Source organism: Acomys russatus, chromosome 1, assembly GCF_903995435.1.
Source record: "Acomys russatus chromosome 1, mAcoRus1.1, whole genome shotgun sequence".
Lineage (NCBI taxonomy): Eukaryota > Metazoa > Chordata > Mammalia > Rodentia > Muridae > Acomys > Acomys russatus.
The window spans coordinates 87,136,285-87,144,833 of NC_067137.1; positions in this window are offsets into that span (position 1 = coordinate 87,136,285).

An 8,549-nucleotide genomic window follows, 5' to 3' on the forward strand; every position below is an offset into this window, starting at 1 on the left:
TTGCAAGGAAACAGGAAAATAGTCCACATATCAAGGATGGGAGAGGCAGAAGGTGTAAATAATATGGTTCTCCAAGGACATCTATAGGCTCCTTGTTGGGGATGGTCTTGTGCACTGTGTCTTCTGTGCCCAGAAAGCTGGTTGCAGCCTGGACATGGGCATTGTCATTGTGATTGAAGACTCTCCTCTCTCTCTCTGTTGTGTAAAAATTGTTCTCCATCATCTCTGACTGGTTGATAAAGAGCTGAACATCTGGGCAGGAAAATCAGGGGGTCTCAGGTAGAGACCAGAGAGGAAGGAGGGAGAAGAAGGCCATGAGGATGTCACTATGAGGAGGTCTTTATGAGGAGGTTGTCATGAGGGAGCTGCCATGAGGACAAAGATGGAGCAGAAGTATCTGCCAGCTTAGTGCTTTAAAGCTTATTAATAAATATAATAGGTTTCCATGCCATTATTTTGGAGTCAAATGGTAATATATTAAAAAAAAACCCTATACTTTAAATTTACATGTGGCACCCAACATGGGGCTAGAAATCCAAGCTTATACCTGAGAATAGTCCCAGGTGGAAGGCAGGTTCCTAGGGAAAGAACACAGCAGTGGGAGGCTGCAGAAAGGTAGGGACCAGAGAGGAAGCCAGGAGAAGGAGGCCATGAGGAGGTGAGCATGAGGAGGGTCACCATGAGGGAGTCAGCATGAGGAGGTCATCATGAGGAGGTGACCATGAGGGAGTCACCATGAAGAAGTCACTATGAGGGAGTCACCATGAGGAGGTGACCATGAGGGAGTCACCATGAGGAGGTGACCATGAGGGAGTAACCACGAGGAGGTCACCGTGAGGGCAAGGATGAAGCTGAGACAGCCAGGGCGAGACTAGAGCAGGTAAAAAAGCATGTGGGTTGTAACTAGTCCAGATCAGCATAGATGGGTTAGAATAAATGAATATCTGCCCTGCTTAGTGCTTTAAAGCTTATTAATAAATATAATAAGTCTCCGTGTCATTATTTGGGAGCTAGATCAGGTAGTAGAAAGACCCATACTCTGGATTAATTATCTGACAGATTTATTATGAATAGGAGTCTGAACATTTTTATGACTATCACTTTTCTAATCAGAAATATTAATTTATAACTACTACCCACAATGAATATAGCTATGAATAATATCAGCTTTAAATGTAGGCATTGACACAGATTTTAATTTGAGAAGGTGTTAGTTCGGTAAAAGAGATACCAAGCTTCTTTTGAGTCTGTTTCTTTTTAATAACTAGTAAAGTTGAATGTTGTCATGGCGATTCTTACCTGCCAACTTGACTGCACCTGGAAGTAACTAAAACTTAAAAATGGAGTGGCACCCTTGGGAAGGTTTTTTGCTCAATTTGAAGTGGGAAGAATCACTTCTCATCTGGACCTTGGATCTCGGGGTCATGCCTCCTCTGGAAGCCTACATAAAAGAGCGTTCTTCCATGTCTGGTTGCTCTTGTCTCACTAGCGAAGTTGTTCCTTCAGCAGCATTAAATCCAACTTCTTTGGGATTCCACCATATATTCAAGACCAGCTGAGACATCCAGCCTTGTGAACTGAACAACTACTGGATTCTTGGACTTCCCATTTATAAACAGTCATTGGTGAATTAGCTGGGCCACAGCTATTCTAAGAAATCCCATATATAAATAAATCCTATATGTATTCATTCTATAAATTCTATTATTCTAGAGAACCCTGCCTAATACAACGTTTTGCATATGTTTATTATTTATTTGTTTGTGAATTCATAGTTTGCTCAGTTATCAGCTGAAGTGTTCATGGCATTCGTGTCAGCTTGTATGAATTCTTAAGATAACAGTATTAATCTTTTAAAGTGTATGTCTTAAAAATGTATCTTTTAATATGTTGCTCATTTTTCATTTTGGTATTGTATTACCTATGAACCTATTTTTCCCATAAAGTTTTTTTGCTTTGCTTTGTTTTCCAAGACAGAGTTTCTCTGTGTAGCTTTGACTGTCCTGGACTTGCTTTGTAGATCAGGCTGGCCTCGAACTCACAGAGATCAGCCTGCCTCTGCCTCCCTGAGTGCTGTGATTACAGGCATGTGCCACCACACCCAGCTTCCCATAAAGGTTTGTATAAGTTTTTCCACAGAGACTTATGTAAGCCAAGTACTTTTTAGTCTTTTCTCTATGGTAAGACAAGTCAAGTTTTCATTGTTTTGATAAATATTTAATCCTATTTTCTTCTGGACTTCACAGTTTTAGATGTGCTTAATATTCAAATATAATGGAATTAGTTGTAATTCATAGTATATAAGAAGACCCTAAGTTCTCTCTTTCCTTCCCAGATTTCCAATCAATTATCCTCCCTATATATTGAAAAAAATTCTTATCTCTTTATATAGAGATGTCTTTATCATGCACTAAAATTCTTGTAAAAGTTTTTTTTTTTTTGAGATTCCTATTATACTGCAGAAATATGTCTGTTCTGACATTAAAACTTCAATATTGTATTTTTATTGTTTTATAGATTTTACTGTTGGTGGATCTTATTAATTCTCCTTATTGGGAGGCTTCACTCACTTCTTGTTATAGTCTGCACATGAAATGTTCCCACAAGCTAACATGATGAGCACTTGGTCCTCACCTGGAGCTGATATTTAGAGAAGTTTTGGAAACTTTAAAAAAACAAACAAACAAACTTTTAAACAAATCTCTTTGGAGGCAGAACAGGTGGATCCCTATGAGTTCAAGTCCAGCTTGGTCTATGTAGTGAGGCCCAGGCCAGCCAGGGCTACATAGTGAGACCCCCATCTCAAAAACAAAACAAAAACAAACAAGCAAAATAAAACCAGAGCAGACGCCTAAAACTTATTTTTTCAGTAACAATTTTATACATGTATGAACTATATTGTGGTTACTGTACCCACCCAATCTTCCTCCCACCCCTATAGCATTCCCCAGACTAGTCTGTTTCTGCAATCTTTTGTAGGACAAATCGGAGGAAGCTGGTTCCTGATAACATCACTTGGGATGTTCTGCCCCCAGTCTTTCCCTTGTTCTCTGCTTCCTTTCAGCCAGTGCATGAAGACTCTCCTTTGCTATGCACTCCCACCACCTTAATGTTCTGTGCACAGAGCCAATTAACCAGGGACTAAGTCCTTTGAAACCGCAAGCAAAATAACTGCTTCCTGCTTAAAGTCAGGTATTTATTTATTTATTATCAGGTATTTTGGTCAGAACTACACAAAAGGAAAGTGTTTTCCTTCCTGTCTCCCTAAGAATCTTGTACCTCTTCTTCCTTCCATCATACACTTAGAAATTTTGGGGTAGTTTCCATCAATGTTCTCCTGTCAATAATATAAGCTGTAGAGAGCCGATATCGACATGACAGTTCAGTTTCCAGCCTAAGAACTTATGCACACGGCATGGCAGTCAGAAGACATAATGACACACAGTGGAATTTGATGTCTCTTCTCCATAACTTTCATTAGTTTGTTGCATATTATTCCCAACCTCATTTGTGCATCTTCAAACACGTCCTACCCTGTTCTCATGCCATTCTCTCCTAGTCTGGAAATGCCTTTTCTCAGTTATTAATCTTTGAAACATCCTCCTTTCAAAGCATACTTACTGAATTGCTTTATTCTTTGTAATGGCTGCATATAATTTCAGATGAAAATAACAGTTTATTAAGTGGTGTCTTACTGATGAACAACTGGGAAGTTTTTGTAGATTTGCTTTAGAGAGAATTTGATAACTATATTCATGTGTCTACATTTTATATATGTTCCAGTCGGATTTCTACTGCTGTGATAAAACACTGACCAGGGGGGCCAGGCATGGTGGTGCGTGCCTTTAATCCCAGCACTCAGGAGGCAGAGGCAGGTGGATCGCTGTGAGTTTGAGGCCAGCCTGGTCTACAAAGTGAGTCCAGGACAGCCGAGCCTGTTAGCAGAGAGACTCTGTCTCAAAAACAAAATAAAACAAACAAACAAACAAAACAAAACAAAACAAAAAAAACCCCAAAAACCAAACCAAACCAAAAAAACAAAAACAAAACCAAAAAAACCCAAAAACACTGACCAAAAGAAACTTGGAAAAGAAAGATTTTATTTAGGTTACGAGTCAGGGTGTAGTCCATCATTGAGAAAAACCAAGGCAGGAACCCAGAGGCAGGAACTGAGGGTGAGACCACAGAGGAACGCTGCTTAATGGCTTACTTTCTTTTGACATACCCAGCTACTTTTCTTCTCTACCCTCTGTCTACCTGCCTAGGTATGGCACTGTTCACAGTGGCCTGAGGCCCCCCTACATTAGCCAGCACTGAGGAAAGAGCCCCTACAGATGACACTCAGAGGCCAATCTTACTGAGGCAGTTCCTTAGTTGAGATCCCTCCTCCTAGGTATGTCAGGTTGCTATCAAGTTGAACACAATTAACCATAACAGCATACATGGAAATATCACTGTGAGATAAACAGCTAGAAGTAGAGCTCTCAGGATCAAGGCATTTGGGGCTCTGAAGATCATTGCCAAATTGCCTTCCATACATTATCTTGTATTTCCATCAGCAACAAGTGAATGTACTCTTTCCTCTTGGTGATGTTGGGTATTTCCAAAGTTTTTGTTTTGTTTCTTCCAGTGCTGAGGATTGGACTGAGGGCCTCACATGTGTGCTAAGCACATGCTGGCTGTATCCTCAGCCCTTATCAAGGCTTTTCTTTTTGAGTTGAGTCTAGATATGTCCCCTAGATTTTTTTTTGAACTCAAGGTCCTCTTGACTCAGGGTCCTCAGTGTTGACATGACAGTTGCGTGTCACCACCCTCAGACTCCTGATCAAAATGTTGATCCTTGTCAATCTAAAGGGGGGAAAAATGCGACCTCACTAGAGTTTTAAAACGTGTTTACTTCAGAAGTTCAGTTAAATTTAAAAAATATATTAAATAGCCATTTGTGTCTTATTCTAAAGCTAATTTCCCTAGCATACTGTACTCTTGTATTTTCCAGCCAAATTTTGTTTTTATTTATATGTGTATGTGTGTGTATGTTTATGTACATATGTATGCCTCCCACAGAGGCTGGAGAGGGTGTTGGGTTCTCTGGAGCTAGAGCTACAAGTTGTGAGCTACCTGACATGGTGCTGTGATTGAACAATGGTTTTCCGGAAGAGCAGCAAGTGCTCTTAACCACTGAGCCATCTCTTCTGCTCCTGTGTATGTGTGTGTGTGTGCGCGCGCGCGCACGCGTGTGAGCTGCCTGGTGTAGATGCTGGGAAACAAACCCAGGTCCTCTGGAAGAGAAGCAAGTGGTCATAACTGCTCCTCCAGCCTATTTTTAAAAACATATTTCTTCTTTCATAATTTCATGATGTATGTAATGTACCTTGGTCATATCCCTACCCATTAGTCTCTTTATCACCTCCTTAAGCTCCCACCAAATCTTTTATTCTTCCCAACAATTTTTTTTCTTGCTTTCATACTTGTGTGTGTGTGTGTGTGTGTGTGTGTGTCCAACTACATTTAATTAGGATTGCTTATGTGAGCATGAGGGGTTAATTATTTGAGCAAGGAGGGCTTATTTACTTGAGCAAGGGCAACTTATCAGGGGCTATATTACTAAGGAGTTTAATTCCTTTGTCAACAGCCATTAACTGACCATAGCAGTTAGGAGTGAGTTAGCAGGAAGGAGTGAGGTTCTTGAGCCCCCCAGTCCCCATCTATGATGTTTATGGGCTTAGCCTTGTCTAGGTAGCCACAGTTGCTATGAATTCATGGGAACAAGAGCTATCTCATATCCAAAATATAGCATTCTTTCCTTTCTTCCAGCTTTTCACATGTTTCCTTCTTCCTCCTGAGACACTCTCTGAGCTCTGGAGGGGATAACTTGAATGTCTTGTTTAGGATTAAGCACACAAAGTCACTTATTCTCAGTACTTTGGCCAGTTATGAACCTCTGCATTAAATGTTGCCCATTGTAAGCTGAAACTCCTCTGACCAAGACTGAAAGCAGCACTAATCTAGAAATATAAACAAATATTAGAAGGTAGTTTTGCCACATTTTTCATTTGTTTTTTGTCGAGACAGAGTTTCTCTGTGTTTCTTTGGTTGTCCTGGACTTGCTTTGTAGACCAGGCTGGCCTTGAACTCACAGAGATCTGCCTCACTGAGTACTGGGATTACAGGTGTGTGCCACTGTGCCTGGCTCCACATTGTTTTTTAAGCAAAAGAAGAGTTGGAAGTTCCCTTCTACTATGACTTCTCTAGCCATGGACTTTTGACCAAGTTTATAGTATCAGCTAAGAATTCTTCCTGGGAAGTGGGCTTAAAATGCTACATTTTTTTTTAAGTAGTTGGTTACTCCACAACAAGCATGCCACTATTGCACCACTAGGCCCGTATTGCCTGTCACATTGATATTGTAGCTCACATAATTCATAGCTTTCTAAGACCATTGACAACTACTATGCCTTTCCCCCCATGAAGACTTCATTGTACCTTCCAGAACTGTGAAGTCTATCCAGTAGGAAAGAAGATTCTAGCTCAGTTCCTGCTTGGTTTTGCTATATCCTGCAACTTAAGTGTATGGTGTCTTCAGCAATAGGGTCTTATCATCTAGTTCTGGGGACAACAAGAGCAATAGCAATAGCAATAGAAATAGCAATATTCTGTATTGTTTTGAGGGCCTCTGGGTCCTTAATGATCAACAGTTTATAAGAAGGCATCTCCTATTTGGTCCCTTGATTTTTGCTTTAAAAAATCTATTGCTTCTGGGAGCAGCATTATCCCTCACGCAGGGTACTTTCCTTCACATTTACTAATTGTTTATTTGTTTGTAGCAGGGATTTTCCATGTGGTCCTGGCTATCCTGGTGCTTTCTATGTAGACCAGGCTGGCCTCAAACTCACAGAGCTCCTCCTGACTCTGCCTCTTGAGTGCTAGGATAAAAGGTGTTTATGCTGGGTGTGGTGGCGCGCGCCTTTAATCCCAGCACTTGGGAGGCAGAGGTAGGCAGATCACTGGAAGTGTGAGGCCAGCCTGGTCTACAAAGTGAGTCCAGGGCAGCCAAGGCTACACAGAGAAACTCTGTCTCGAAAAACTAAAAAAAGAAAAAAAAAAAGGTGTTCAATACACCTGACCAAACTTTTTAAAATCTGTCACTGCTCTAAAGGCAGTGGGACCTGGGAAAATGGAACTGATAACGAGGCAGACTAAAGTCTCATGCAATAGCAGCTTCACTCAGAGCCTCAGACAAGTTACACTCGAGGGTTAAGAAAGGTCACGTGAGTAAAGGTCTCGTGAGTTCAGACTGGATGCAACCCCAAGGACAGGCCACACATGGCAAAAACATGTTTTTCCATGGAGGCATATAAAGGTTAGTACCAGCAAGCAATAATGAGCTCTCTGAAGTCAGCTTCTACACAAGTTCAGTTTAATTTTGACTATAGCCAACATAAAACCCTGATTCAGCCGACTTTTATAATAAAAAAAATATATATTCGCTTACTGACATCATGTCTTGGATAGTAGCATTATTTAATGATTTCATGTACTTATCAAGGTTGTTGGTCCCTGGTGGTCAGGGTCTGGATTTTAAGTGTCCTCCAAAAAGGACACTTAAGAGCTTGGTCACCAGTCTGTAACACTTTTGGGAGGTGGGACCTAGTGAAGAGAAGTTAGGCCATTGAAGTGTGCCCTTGAAGGGGATACTGGGACTCAAACCCCTTCTTCCCTCTCTAGTCGCAGCCACTATGAGGTAAGCAGCTTCCACTGAAATATGCTCCTGCCCTGACATACTGTGCAGCCAGGGATAGGGCTGTGTCACCATGGAAACTTCGAAAACTGTGAAGTTTTCCCTCCTTAGGAGCTGATTGCCTTGGGTCTCTTCATCATAGGGAGGGAAAGCCGAGCAACACACTTGTGTTCTTGTCATTTTGCTTGGCGTGTTCTTAGCTAGATTACCTCACGATCCCAAGATGGCTGCACCCCAGCCAAGTATTCCATGAGCATAATAAAGCATCCAGCAGAGAGAAAGATTGCTCATTAACATGAATTTCTTTTCAGGACTGCTTTGCCAAAGGCTGTTCCCTGAAGACCCTCCCTCAGACCTCATTGGCTAGACTGGGGTCTCATTGCCAAGCTCTAAGCCAGAACCTGGCAAGGATTGTGGGCCCACCATGATTGGTTCGCGTCGGAGGCTTTGCCTTGTCCTAGTTTTGTCTCTGTGGCTGTGATAAAATTCCCTGACAAAATGCAACTTAGGGACGAGAGGGGGTTTATTCCAGGTGACATTATTGCAGGGAAGTCATGGTAACAAAAGCCTGAGTCAGCTGGTCACGTGGTATCCATGGTCAAGAGCAAAGAGAGATATAATCACTGTGGGAATCAATCATTCTTTATTAGAAAATAGGGAGTGCTAACTAAAGACCCAGATAACCACACCTGGGAATACACCAGAAAGATGCTCCACCATACAGCAAGGACATTTGCTCAACTAAGTTCACAGCAGCCTATTCGTAATAGACAGAATCTGGAAACAACTTAGGTATCCCTTAATTGAAGAA